Here is a 14294-nt window from a genome sequence, read left to right as displayed (position 1 = left end):
ACCATCATTCACTCCATCACTGTCTTGCCAGAAGAGTGCTTTACACTACAGTTTTTAAACTACAACATTAACACCCCTCCTTCAGAGTGCAGGCACTGTACTTCCCATCTCCAGGACTCAAGTCCGGCCTGCCGGTTTCCCTGAACCCCTTCATAAATGTTACTTTGCTCACACTCCAACAGCACGTCAAGTATTAAAAACCATTTGTCTCCATTCACTCCTATCAAACACGCTCATGCATGCCTGCTGGAAGTCCAAGCCCCTCGCACACAAAACCTCCTTTACCCCCTCCCTCCAACCTTTCCTAGGCCGACCCCTACCCTGCCTTCCTTCCACTACAGACTGATACACTCTTGAAGTTATTCTGTTTCGCTCCATTCTCTCCACATGTCCGAACCACCTCAACAACCCTTCCTCAGCCCTCTGGACAACAGTTTTGGTAATCCCGCACCTCCTCCTAACTTCCAAACTACGAATTCTCTGCATTATATTCACACCACACATTGCCCTCAGTCATGACATCTCCACTGCCTCCAGCCTTCTCCTCGCTGCAACATTCATCACCCATGCTTCACACCCATATAAGAGCGTTGGTAAAACTATACTCTCATACATTCCCCTCTTTGCCAAGGACAAAGTTCTTTGTCTCCACAGACTCCTAAGTGCACCACTCACCCTTTTCCCCTCATCAATTCTATGATTCACCTCATCTTTCATAGACCCATCCGCTGACACGTCCACTCCCAAATATCTGAATACATTCACCTCCTCCATACTCTCTCCCTCCAATCTGATATCCAATCTTTCATCTCCTAATCTTTTTGTTATCCTCATTACCTTACTCTTTCCTGTATTCACTTTCAATTTTCTTCTTTTGCACACCCTACCAAATTCATCCACCAATCTCTGCAACTTCTCTTCAGAATCTCCCAAGAGCACAGTGTCATCAGCAAAGAGCAACTGTGACAACTCCCACTTTATGTGTGATTCTTTATCTTTTAACTCCACGCCTCTTGCCAAGACCCTCGCATTTACTTCTCTTACAACCTGGAGTTTACCTGGAGAGAGTTCCGGGAGTCAACGCCCCCGCGGCCCGGTTTGTGACCAGGCCTCCTGGTGGATCAGAGCCTGATCAACCAGGCTGTTGCTGCTGGCTGCACGCAAACCAACGTACGAGCCACAGCCCAGCTGATCAGGAACTGACTTTAGGTGCTTGTCCAGTGCCAGATTGAAGACTGCCAGGGGTCTGTTGGTAATCCCCCTTATATGTGCTGGGAGGCAGTTGAACAGTCTCGGGCCCCTGACACTTATTGTATGGTCTCTTAACGTGCTAGTGACACCCCTGCTTTTCATTGGGGGGATGGTGCATCGTCTGCCAAGTCTTTTGCTTTCGTAGTGAGTGATTTTCGTGTGCAAGTTCGGTACTAGTCCCTCTAGGATTTTCCAGGTGTATATAATCATGTATCTCTCCCTCCTAGATTAGATTTTGCCACCGAAGTGGCTAGTTTATTGTGCACCCCATATCCATCCTGTGGACGGTAGCGCGAGAGCATGTGGATACACAAAAGGCCTAGGAACTAGGCCCCAAAGGGTTAACAGGAATACATATGGATTTATATCTACATATCTATAGTTCACTTATCTGTTACAAGCAAATTTAGGAAATTTGCTTAGTATATCTGGTATCTTATTTTCATTAATAAGATATCTTGACATGTCACATAGGTTATTATACTGTCTGTCTCTGTATTCCTCAATAAGTGGACAATTAAGCACATAGTGTTCAAGAGAGTGACCATATGCCTGATCACATAATTTACATTTAGTTTGATCATCATCTGTGTGTCTCCCAAACTGCCAGAAGTACATGTAACCAAGCCTAAGCCTGGCCACTACAACATCAGTCAGTCTGTTCACATTGCAAGTTGCTCCATAAACATACTTATCTACGTTCATGTTATCATAGTGGGTTATAGATCTACTCAGGCTTCTAACTGCATTCCTATAACAATCATCTTCATTATTTACTTCTCTCCTAATATTATTCCTAATGCTAGACACAGTTATACCAAAGTTATATTCTACGTTCTCCTTCTGGATACTCTTCTTGGCTAACATATCAACTTTATCATGAAGGAGTAATCCAATGTGTGATGGGATCCATAGGAATTGTACATTAATTCCTTTGTCCCTAATTTTTTGAGTATCTATACCTGGCTTCCCCAATGAGCATGTTGTTGGAGTCATTATATGAGCCAAGAGCCTTCAATGATGACATAGAATCAGTAATGATGATAGAGTCAAGCTCAGTGTCATAGGTTAGCTTTAGCGCCATTAGGATTGCAAACAATTCAGTTTGCAGTGTAGACGCCCAGTTGTTAATTCTTATGCCTAACTCAACAAATTTATTATCGTTCTTAACTAGGGAGGTGGCAACAAGAGCAGATGCAGCCCTGCCAGAAGACTCCTGTTTAGATCCATCAGTGTATATAACTTGTGATAACTTATTACTACCAGCTAGGCGAAAAATTTCTTCTTGAGCAGTTGCTCTAACAAGAGATTTAAGGAAGGGATTACTAGCAATGAGCTTCTTGGGAGGGACTTGTAGGTATGTGATATTAAATGAACATATCTTGCATGGAGGGGTGAAATGCTCTTGTTGCCTACAGTGATACAGTTCATGCAGGTTATAAAACTTAATGCAATTGCACGTTTTCACAATCCATTTAGATCTGTGTGTATTTACCTCTAGACACTTGGTAAGATTCACTGTGACAGTGTCTGGTTCGTTTCTCAACATTCTAATACTGAGTACAGTGTTAATTTCAACAATCCTATCACTGATACTAGAAATACCAAGCTCCTTTCTCATGTTAAGAACTTTTGTAGATCTGGGACAGCCAAGAATAGTCCTGAGAGCTTCATTTTGCATTAACTCCAAGGGTCGGAGGGAACTTTCTCTAGCTAATATCAACATGGGAGCAGCATAATCAATTAAGGACCTAACATAGGCTATGTACATCATTCTCACGATTCTCACATTAGCACCATAGTTGGGATTGTAGCCAGCAACAGCTTTGAGAGCATTTAGCCTAGCTTTACATTTCTTGTTTAGTTGTGGTATAGTGGATTTGTTAAAGGGTACATCTACACCAAGATATCTGTAAGTTTTAACGTAGCTAATGATTTCACCCTGCAAATAGATGGGTGGGGGATGTCGTTTGCTTGTTAATATCTTAGTTTTAGAGGAAGATATTATGAGGCCTAGTCGATTACAAATTGCTTGAACTTCATTAAGAATGGTATTCATCTTCTTATGCCCTGTTGTATGGATCATGATATCATCAGCATAGCTTATAGCTATATGTTTAGGTGAGGCAGGTAGAGCATTTAGGAGAGCATTAATCAGAATATTAAATAGCATGGGACTAAGAACTCCTCCCTGCGGTGTACCTAAAGACATTTCTTTAGAATCACTTCTGAAGCCTTGGTAAAGGACAGAGGATACTCTATTTGACAGGTATCCTATTATCCAGCAGAGTAAGCTACCACCAATATTCATTTTGGCTAGTTCATGTAGTATAACGGTTCTGTTTGCAATATCAAATGCAGATTTTAGATCAAGAAAAGTGGTAAAACTAGTAGAGGTGTGTGCAATGAGAAAGGTGGAAATACAGTTCTGCACACTTTTACCTTTCATGAACCCATAGAGGTAGGGGGAAAGTTGATGTCTGATTCTGTAGTACAATCTGTTAAGCATCATTCTTTCAAAAGTTTTGCAAAGACAACTAGTTAAGGAGATCGGCCTAAATGTATCAGGCTGTTGGGGCTTAGGGATAGGCACAATGAGACTATTGGTCCAGGAAGTAGGAAGAACGCCCTCAATGTAACTGAGATTATACAGTGCCAACAAAGGGTTATCAGGCACGTGCCTTAGAGTTCTGAGAATATCATAGGTTATACCATCCTCTCCAGGAGCAGTTGATCGACCTTTGGTTAATGCATTATCTAATTCATACTCGGTAAAGAGGCAATCACTCTCATCAATATTTTGGCTCATAAAATTAATCAGTTTCAACATTTCTTCAGAAGTACTCTCTAAATTTTTTCTAATATGAGATGGAAGGCTTTCATGCCTGGATGTTTTGGACCAGTCATTTATGAGGTCATTTGCTTTTTCAAGAGGAAAGGGATGAGCAACATTGCCAGTCTTTTTCCTGGTTATTTTATTTATACCTTTCCAAGCCAAACTCAAAGGGGTGGACCTATTTAATCCACTAACAAACTGTTCCCATTCCTGTTGCCTAAGTTCTTCCTTTCTATTCCTTGCATTTGTTAGTGCAGCTTGGAACGTTCTGAGTAGGTCTGGGGTTCTACATTCACGGTATGCTTTACCAATCCTCCTAGCTGCATGTGTTAGATTGCGCAGCTGTGGATCATTATAGTATTTACATTGGTTTTTATTGTTATTTATAGTGGAGGGTCTTTGTTTCCTATTCCTGCCCACTTGATCTGTGAGAACACTCTCAATAGTGGTAAATAAATCATCATTAAATTTTTGTGTGCCAGTGGGCTCGTAATTCTTATACCATTGATCCAAGTGGTTAATAAAGTTGTCTCTGTGTTCTGGTTTGAGAATAAGTTTCCTCCTTCTGTATTTAGCTCCTTGATTGCTGGAGATGTGATCAAGATTGACAGTTGTTAGTCATGGGAAGTGATCAGATAGAAGATCATCAACTATGACAGAGTCATGCATCGTATATGTTGTATTAAATCCAAGACACAGATCTAGTATGCCACCATATATGTGAGTAGGCTCAGTAGTGCCCACAATTCGAACATTATCATGCTCATTCAGCAATCTCACTAGTTTAGTTCCATTGGTGTTTGTAATAGACCCACCAATATTCTTATGTCTGGCATTAAAATCTCCAAGAATGATGGTAGGTTCACTATTGATGCGATCTGGTAAAGCATCAGGTCGAAGCTGGTTCGCTGGGGCATAGAGATTAAAAATGTTTATGGAAAAATCGCCTGCATATACTTTGACACCATGATACTGCATGTTAACTCGACTCTGCAAGGAAAGGAGTGAATGTGGCAAGTTCTTTCTGACATACATCACACAACAGTTGGTTGACCTTAGGTTATAAGCTGCATATCCAGGCAAGTTTGGTGGAGGTGCTCCATCTTTCAATCTACATTCCTGCAAACAGATGACATCAATATTCTTGGTTGCACTAATATGATGTAAGTCAGGCAACCGCTTCCTGATGGAAGCAATGTTCCATGAAAAGATTTGTAATGTATCCATTGTAGTGAGTTATTACAATCTCTTGCTCATAAGATGGTAAAACTATTATGCTTTGACTGCAGTGTGCAGACACTTAAGAGCAAATAGCATAGTTTGTACGTCTTTAGCTTCAGAACCTTTATTTTTAAGCATTTTTCGGCATTTTGGCAGCCAGTTATGAGGCAAGTTTTGAAGGCAAGAGTTATGGGCTTCTTTCTCACCCTCAAGCGCTCCCAGTAATTGAGGTGTTTTATCTCCGTTATGCGCGCCGTGAAAGTTCTCTGTACATTTTCTAGGTCGGCAATTTCACCTGCCTTGAAAGGTGCTGTTAGTGTGCAGCAATATTCCAGCCTAGATAGAACAAGTGACCTGAAGAGTGTCATCATGGGCTTGGCCTCCCTAGTTTTGAAGGTTCTCATTATCCATCCTGTCATTTTTCTAGCAGATGCGATTGATACAATGTTATGGTCCTTGAAGGTGAGATCCTCCGACATGATCACTCCCAGGTCTTTGACGTTGGTGTTTCGCTCTATTTTGTGGCCAGAATTTGTTTTGTACTCTGATGAAGATTTAATTTCCTCATGTTTACCATATCTGAGTAATTGAAATTTATCATCGTTGAACTTCATATTGTTTTCTGCAGCCCACTGAAAGATTTGGTTGATGTCCGCCTGGAGCCTTGCAGTGTCTGCAATGGAAGACACTGTCATGCAGATTCGGGTGTCATCTGCAAAGGAAGACACGGTGCTGTGGCTGACATCCTTGTCTATGTCGGATATGAGGATGAGGAACAAGATGGGAGCGAGTACTGTGCCTTGTGGAACAGAGCTTTTCACCGTAGCTGCCTCGGACTTTACTCTGTTGACGACTACTCTCTGTGTTCTGTTAGTGAGGAAATTATAGATCCATCGACCGACTTTTCCTGTTATTCCTTTAGCACGCATTTTGTGCGCTATTACGCCATGGTCACACTTGTCGAAGGCTTTTGCAAAGTCTGTATATATTACATCTGCATTCTTTTTGTCTTCTAGTGCATTTAGGACCTTGTCGTAGTGATCCAATAGTTGAGACAGACATGAGCGACCTGTTCTAAACCCATGTTGCCCTGGGTTGTGTAACTGACGTGTTTCTAGATGGGTGGTGATCTTGCTTCTTAGGACCCTTTCAAAGATTTTTATGATATGGGATGTTAGTGCTATTGGTCTGTAGTTCTTTGCTGTTGCTTTACTGCCCCCTTTGTGGAGTGGGGCTATGTCTGTTGTTTTTAGTAACTGTGGGACGACCCCCGTGTCCATGCTCCCTCTCCATAGGATGGAAAAGGCTCGTGATAGGGGCTTCTTGCAGTTCTTGATGAACACAGAGTTCCATGAGTCTGGCCCTGGGGCAGAGTGCATGGGCATGTCATTTATCGCCTGTTCGAAGTCATTTGGCGTCAGGATAACATCGGATAGGCTTGTGTTAATCAAATTTTGTGGCTCTCTCATAAAAAATTCATTTTGATCTTCGACTCTCAGTCTGGTTAGCGGCTTGCTAAAAACTGAGTCATACTGGGACTTGAGTAGCTCACTCATTTCCTTGCTGTCATCTGTGTAGGACCCATCTTGTTTAAGTAGGGGCCCAATACTGGACGTTGTTCTCGATTTTGATTTGGCATAGGAGAAGAAATACTTTGGGTTTCTTTCGATTTCATTTATGGCTTTTAGTTCTTCCCGCGATTCCTGACTCCTAAAGGATTCTTTTAGCTTAAGTTCGATGCTTGCTATTTCTCTGACCAGTGTCTCCCTACGCATTTCAGATATATTGACCTCTTTTAGCCGCTCTGTTATTCTTTTCCGTCGCCTGTAAAGGGAGCGCCTGTCTCTTTCTATTTTACATCTACTCCTCCTTTTTCTTAGAGGAATAAGCCTTGTGCAAACATCGAGTGCCACCGAGTTAATCTGTTCTAGGCATAAGTTGGGGTCTGTGTTGCTTAGTATATCTTCCCAGCTTATATCGGTTAGGAATTGGTTTACTTGGTCCCACTTTATGTTTTTGTTATTGAAGTTGAATTTGGTGAATGCTCCCTCGTGACTAGTCTCATTATGTCGGTCTGGGGCTCCACGCATACATGTCTGAACCTCAATTATGTTGTGATCTGAGTATATTGTTTTTGATATGGTGACATTTCTTATCAGATCATCATTGTTAGTGAAGATGAGGTCTAGTGTATTCTCCAGTCTAGTAGGCTCTATTATTTGCTGGTTTAAATTGAATTTTGTGCAGAGATTTAAAAGCTCGTGTGAGTGTGAGTTTTCATCAGAGCTGCCTCCTGGTGTTATTACTGCAACAATATTATTTGCTATATTCCTCCATTTTAGGTGCCTTAAGTTGAAATCCCCCAGGAGCAAGATGTTGGGTGCAGGAGCTGGAAGATTTTCCAGACAGTGGTCAATTTTTAACAGCTGTTCCTGGAATTGCTGGGATGTTGCATCCGGAGGCTTGTAGACTACCACAATGACTAGGTTTTGGTTCTCGACCTTTACTGCTAAAACTTCCACTACATCATTTGAGGCATTAAGCAGTTCTGTGCAAACAAGTGACTCTGCAATGTACAGGCCAACCCCCCCCCCTTTTGCCTGTTCACTCTGTCACATCTGTATAGGTTGTAACCTGGGATCCATATTTCGTTGTCCAAGTGATCCTTTATGTGGGTCTCAGTGAAAGCCGCGAACATTGCCTTTGCCTCTGCAAGCAGTCCACGGATGAAAGGTATTTTGTTGTTTGTTGCTGGCTTTAGACCCTGTATATTTGCAAAGAAGAATGTTATCGGACTGGTGGTATTGTTGGTACTGGGGGGGATTTTTTTTCCGGCATTAGTATCTGTATCTGTTGGTTTGGAGTGGAGGCCATCGACTGTGGTTCCACTCCAGGAATGACTGGATTTGGTGTACGATTTCTGCCATTTCCTGCCAGTTTTTTTTCCTTCCTGGCACTAAAAAACCTCTCCCTCTTGAGTGGCTGTGGCTACCCAGGTTTTCCCATGGCCTGGATGTTTTGTATCTTTTTGTCCCCTTTAGATGGTATGCCTGGCAATTTAAGTTATAGCACAGTCTTTCCTGTACTGAAGAGGTACACAGTTCAGGGTGAAAAAGCTTACAGGAAGGGAGTTTGCATTTTCCTGTTGTCATATGGGCATGGCATTTTCTAGGGTGGTCATAGTTGCACGTCCCATCTGTTTTTCCAGATTTCCCATGCCAGCAGATACCAAGTGCATAGTATGTGCACAGGCTTGGTTTCCGTTTGCCTTGGGTTTCTGTGACTGTATTCCCTGTTGGTGCATGTTTCCCTGTCTTACTTCTATCCTCCCTAGCACCAACAATGGAGCTCCCACCAGTTGTTTTTGGTAATATATCCTCACTATTGCTAGTGGAGTCCTCTTGTTTGCTATTTCCTGCGGTATTTCTAGTTTGCAATATTGGTTTTATCTTATCTTTGACTACACTTGTTTCCCTACTATGGCTCCTGTCCCCTATGAGGTCATTTATATGTATTCCTTCCTGCGTATAGTTCCCGACTACCTGGACAAAATCTCCAGCTTCACCATTTCTGTCTCCCAGGACAGCATCTCCAGCTTCACCATTACTGTCTCCCAGGACAGCACCTCCAGCTTCACCATTACTGTCTCCCAGGACAGCACCTCCAGCTTCACCATTACTGTCTCCCAGGACAGCACCTCCAGCTTCACCATTACTGTCTCCCAGGACAGCACTATCAGCCCCACATTTACTGACTACCAGGACTTCATCTCCAGCCTTACAGTTTCTGACTACATGGCCAGTATCAAGGGCAGTACCATTCAGCACAGACTTTTTATGTTCCCATCTGTTGTAGAAAGCTTCCAGGTTGTCTATGAAAGCAGCTTTGATGTTGTCCTCTTTTAATACCCTTGTGATTTTAGTCCACAGATTTATCTCATTTGGGCATACCCAAAAACATTTCCCTGTTTTAACACTGCTTGTAGCTAGTTCTTGGATATCTGCACAAGGGGCGTGACACCAATTTCCACACAAATGACAATTTATCCATGTGGAAGCCCGTTTGTTTGACTGACCACAGACTACACACAGCTTCATAATGATTTGAATGGTTGATTTACTGCAATTCTACTAGCAACCTCTTGAATATTCTATTAATAACCTCCTTAAATGAAGCTCTAGCTATTTGTATTTCTGTTTCTAACTGTTTTTGTATATTGGACAGCTTACCGTGCACGTTCCTGATATATATTTAATGTTTGTGTTTATAAGGGCGCCTACAACCCCATCCGTTTACAGTCTGCTTTATTGTCCAACGAAACCGTTTGAAACCAGTCAAACCAGTCAAGGGTTCGGACCAGTCAAGGGTTCGGACCAGTCAAGGGTTCGGACCAGTCAAGGGTTCGGACCAGTCAAGGGTTCGGACCAGTCGATCTGATCTGATCAGTGGGTCGCTTATTTAAAACATACTGGTCGGTGATTTGGGCTAACACATGAAGGATCTACTGGAAATTATCTACCCGAGTAATATGTGATTTGATTGATACAAAAGTATAACTTGCGTGTTGAAGAAACCGGTGATTTCTGGCAGCTCCTACAATGACGAACGGTCGACCTCAACCCTTGTTTATCAATCGCTGTATCTAGCTTTTCTATTTTTTTTCCGTCTCCACCACAATAAATGCTATATTATCACTATAGTTGACTGGTGGAAATTTTGGAGGAAGGACGCTTTTTCTGTAGTAATATTTGCTTCTGGTTGTGTATATTGCGACCGCTGGTAACTACAGGTTATATGAAATTCACAGTATACGTCTGGTATTTCAAGAAAAAAGAAACTAATGAAAGTCACTCCACTCCACTAAGTACCATTATAATACTGGTTAGTTGCTACTACAACACTGTATTCTGCTATTCACTGGTATCACTAGATTATATGCGAGTACACTAGCAAGCCAGGAAGATTATTAAAAACAGCTGACCTGTGGTAAGTTTCTGGCGACTTCTGGCACCAGCCTCTATAGGCTTATCACTTCATTTACAAATTCACCTGTTTTCAAATGACACTTTAGCCTTTATCAACAATATACTAGGGAGCCACTGTAGTATACACTATACACTATGTATACTCAATGTTATCAGGGAGACTTTCTTTCCTCTGACACGAAAAGTTCAATTATTATTATTTTTTTCACACGGGACACAGGCCTATGATTCCCCTCTGGCAGTAAACTCTGCTAGGTAGTGCACACTAATTCTCCTTTTTTGACTCAGTATATAATGTTTTCCGCCCAAGATTGGTTCCAGGCGCTAGAGGGATGTATCGTATAGGATTGATGACACAAATTAAAGTTCTAGCACGTAAGAGCGACCGTGAAAACACCAGAAAACCCGGAGCACAACGAGGCACGTTGACACTGTCACGCTGACGTTAGTATCCCCATCTATAAATATATTAAACAACCACGGTGACATCACACATCCTTGTCTAAGGCCTACTTTTACTGGGAAATAATTTCCCTCTTTCCTACATACTCTAACTTGAGCCTCACTATCCTCGTAAAAACTCTTCACTGCTTTCAGTAACCTACCTCCTACACCATACACCAGCAACATCTGCCACATTGCCCCCCTATCCACCCTGTCATACGCCTTTTCCAAATCCATAAATACCACAAAGACCTCTTTAGCCTTATCTAAATACTGTTCACTTATATGTTTCACTGTAAACACCTGGTCCACATACCCCCTACCTTTCCTAAAGCCTCCTTGTTCATCTGCTATCCTATTCTCCGTCTTACTCTTAATTCTTTCAATAATAATTCTACCATACACTTTGCCAGGTATACTCAACAGACTTATCCCCCTATAATTTTTGCACTCTCTTTTATCCCCTTTGACTTTATACATGCTTTATACATGCTCTCTGCCAATTCCTAGGTACCTTACCCTCTTCCATACATTTATTAAATAATTGCACCAACCACTCCAAAACTATATCCCCACCTGCTTTTAACATTTCTATCTTTATCCCATCAATCCCGGCTGCCTTACCCCCTTTCATTTTACCTACTGCCTCACGAACTTCCCCCACACTCACAACTGGCTCTTCCTCACTCCTACAAGATGTTGTTCCTCCTTGCCCTATACACGAAATCACAGCTTCCCTATCTTCATCAACATTTAACAATTCCTCAAAATATTCCCTCCATCTTCCCAATACCTCTAACTCTCCATTTAATAACTCTCCTCTCTTATTTTTAACTGACAAATCCATTTGTTCTCTAGGCTTCCTCAACTTGTTAATCTCCAAAACTTTTTCTTATTTTCAACAAAATTTGTTGATAACATCTCACCCACTCTCTCATTTGCTCTCTTTTTACATTGCTTCACCACTCTCTTAACCTCTCTCTTTTTCTCCATGTACTCTTCCCTCCTTGCATCACTTCTACTTTGTAAAAACTTCTCATATGCTAACTTTTTCTCCCTTACTACTCTCTTCACATCATCATTCCACCAATCGCTCCTCTTCCCTCCCGCACCCACTTTCTTGTAACCACAAACTTCTGCTGAACACTCTAACACTACATTTTTAAACCTACCCCATACCTCTTCGACCCCATTGCCTATGCTCTCATTAGCCCATCTATCCTCCAATAGCTGTTTATATCTTAACCTAACTGCCTCCTCTTTTAGTTTATAAACCTTCACCTCTCTCTTCCCTGATGCTTCTATTCTCCTTGCAGCCCATCTACCTTTTACTCTCAGTGTAGCTACAATTAGAAAGTGATCTGATATATCTGTGGCCCCTCTATAAACATGTACATCCTGAAGTCTACTCAACAGTCTTTCATCTACCAATACATAATCCAACAAACTACTGTCATTTCGCCCTACATCATATCTTGTATACTTATTTATCCTCTTTTTCTTAAAATATGTATTACCTATAACTAAACCCCTTTCTATACAAAGTTCAATCAAAGGGCTCCCATTATCATTTACACCTGGCACCCCAAACTTACCTACCACACCCTCTCTAAAAGTTTCTCCTACTTTAGCATTCAGATCCCCTACCACAATTACTCTCTCACTTGGTTCAAAGGCTCCTATACATTCACTTAACATCTCCCAAAATCTCTCTCTCTCCTCTGCATTCCTCTCTTCTCCAGGTGCATACACGCTTATTATGACCCACTTCTCGCATCCAACCTTTACTTTAATCCACATAATTCTTCAATTTACACATTCATATTCTCTTTTCTCCTTCCATAACTGATCACTCAACATTACTGCTACCCCGTCCTTTGCTCTAACTCTCTCAGATACTCCAGATTTAATCCCATTTTTTCCACCCACCGAAACTCCCCTACCCCCTTCAGCTTTGTTTCGCTTAGGGCCAGGACATCCAACTTCTTTTCATTCATAACATCAGCAATCATCTGTTTCTTGTCATCCGCACTACATCCACGCACGTTTAAGCATCCCAGTTTTATAAAGTTTTTCTTCTTCTCTTTTTTTGTAAATGTCTACAGGAGAAGGGGTTACTAGCCCATTGCTCCCGGCATTTTAGTCGCCTTATACGACACGCATGGCTTACGGAGGAAAGATTCTTTTCCACTTCCCCATGGACAATAGAAGAAATAAAGAGGAACAAGAGCTATTTAGAAAAAGGAGAAAAACCTAGATGTATGTATATATAAATGCATGTGCGTGTCTGTGAAGTGTGACCAAAGTGTAAGTAGGAGTAGCAAGATATCCCTGTTATTTATATATATATATATATATATATATATATATATATATATATATATATATATATATATATATATAAAGGAATGTAAAGAGGAGCTTAGCAAACCTTTGGCTAATCTTTTCAACATATCACTACAAACTGGCATAGTGCCAGATAAGTGGAAAATGGCAAATGTGATACCTATTTTCAAAGCAGGTGACAGGTCCTTAGCTTCAAACTATAGACCAATAAGCCTAACCTCCATAGTGGGAAAATTTATGGAATCAATAATTGCCGAGGCAGTTCGTAGCCACCTTGAAAAGCATATATATATATATATATATATATATATATATATCTAAATTAATATATATATATATATATATATATATATATATATATATATATATATATATATATATATATATATATATATATATATATATATATATATATATATATATATATATAGTCGCTCCCACGACACCAAGGGTGTTGCTGAACTTGCGGCCTCGCTAGTCTTACCGGCTCAGGTTCCATTGGAACTGATTCTAAAGGGATAGTAGCTGATCATATATTGCTCAGATCAGAGTGAGGATTTAAGATCGATTCCTGGGAAGATGAAAAGTTGAACATGTTTGCTTACACCTACTGATCGCTTGTTCTCTCTAGGCTGGAACATTGATGTACACTAATGACCCCTTTTAAGGCAAGCGAAATTGCTGACCTGGAGAATATACAGAGAACTTTCGCTGCATGTATAGGTACGATAAAAAACAAAAATATAAATATTTATTTCCTTGTAAAGCTTACAATGTGTGGTTTACATGTTATAAAATATTAATTACAAAGAAGGCTACCAGCTTGCCTAGGCATTTCGGGCAGACTAATACTAATTCTTACTCTATATTGATATAGGTTATGGAGCAGTACATTTGAACATACATTATTAGATAAATACATATTTAGACACATACCTAATTAGGCACACACATAATTAGATTTACAATACTGAGGAACAACAAATCATATAATAATATTACAAAGGGTAAATTTAGTAATGGGGTTAGATTTGTCTGTTTCTACAAAGTTTATATATTGGAAGCGTGTCTTAGGTAGACTTAGGACTAACTTAAGATTTAATAGGCAATAGCTATATTAGGAATTTTGTTTACAGTCATTTGGGTGAATGTAAGTGTAAATTAAAATATCTAATTGGTCAAAAGAGAGGCAAATATAGGCAAATCAAAAG

This window comes from Cherax quadricarinatus, chromosome 5, assembly GCF_038502225.1.
Source record: "Cherax quadricarinatus isolate ZL_2023a chromosome 5, ASM3850222v1, whole genome shotgun sequence".
Classification (NCBI taxonomy): Eukaryota; Metazoa; Arthropoda; class Malacostraca; order Decapoda; family Parastacidae; genus Cherax; species Cherax quadricarinatus.
Note: the sequence above shows the minus strand (reverse complement) of the source record.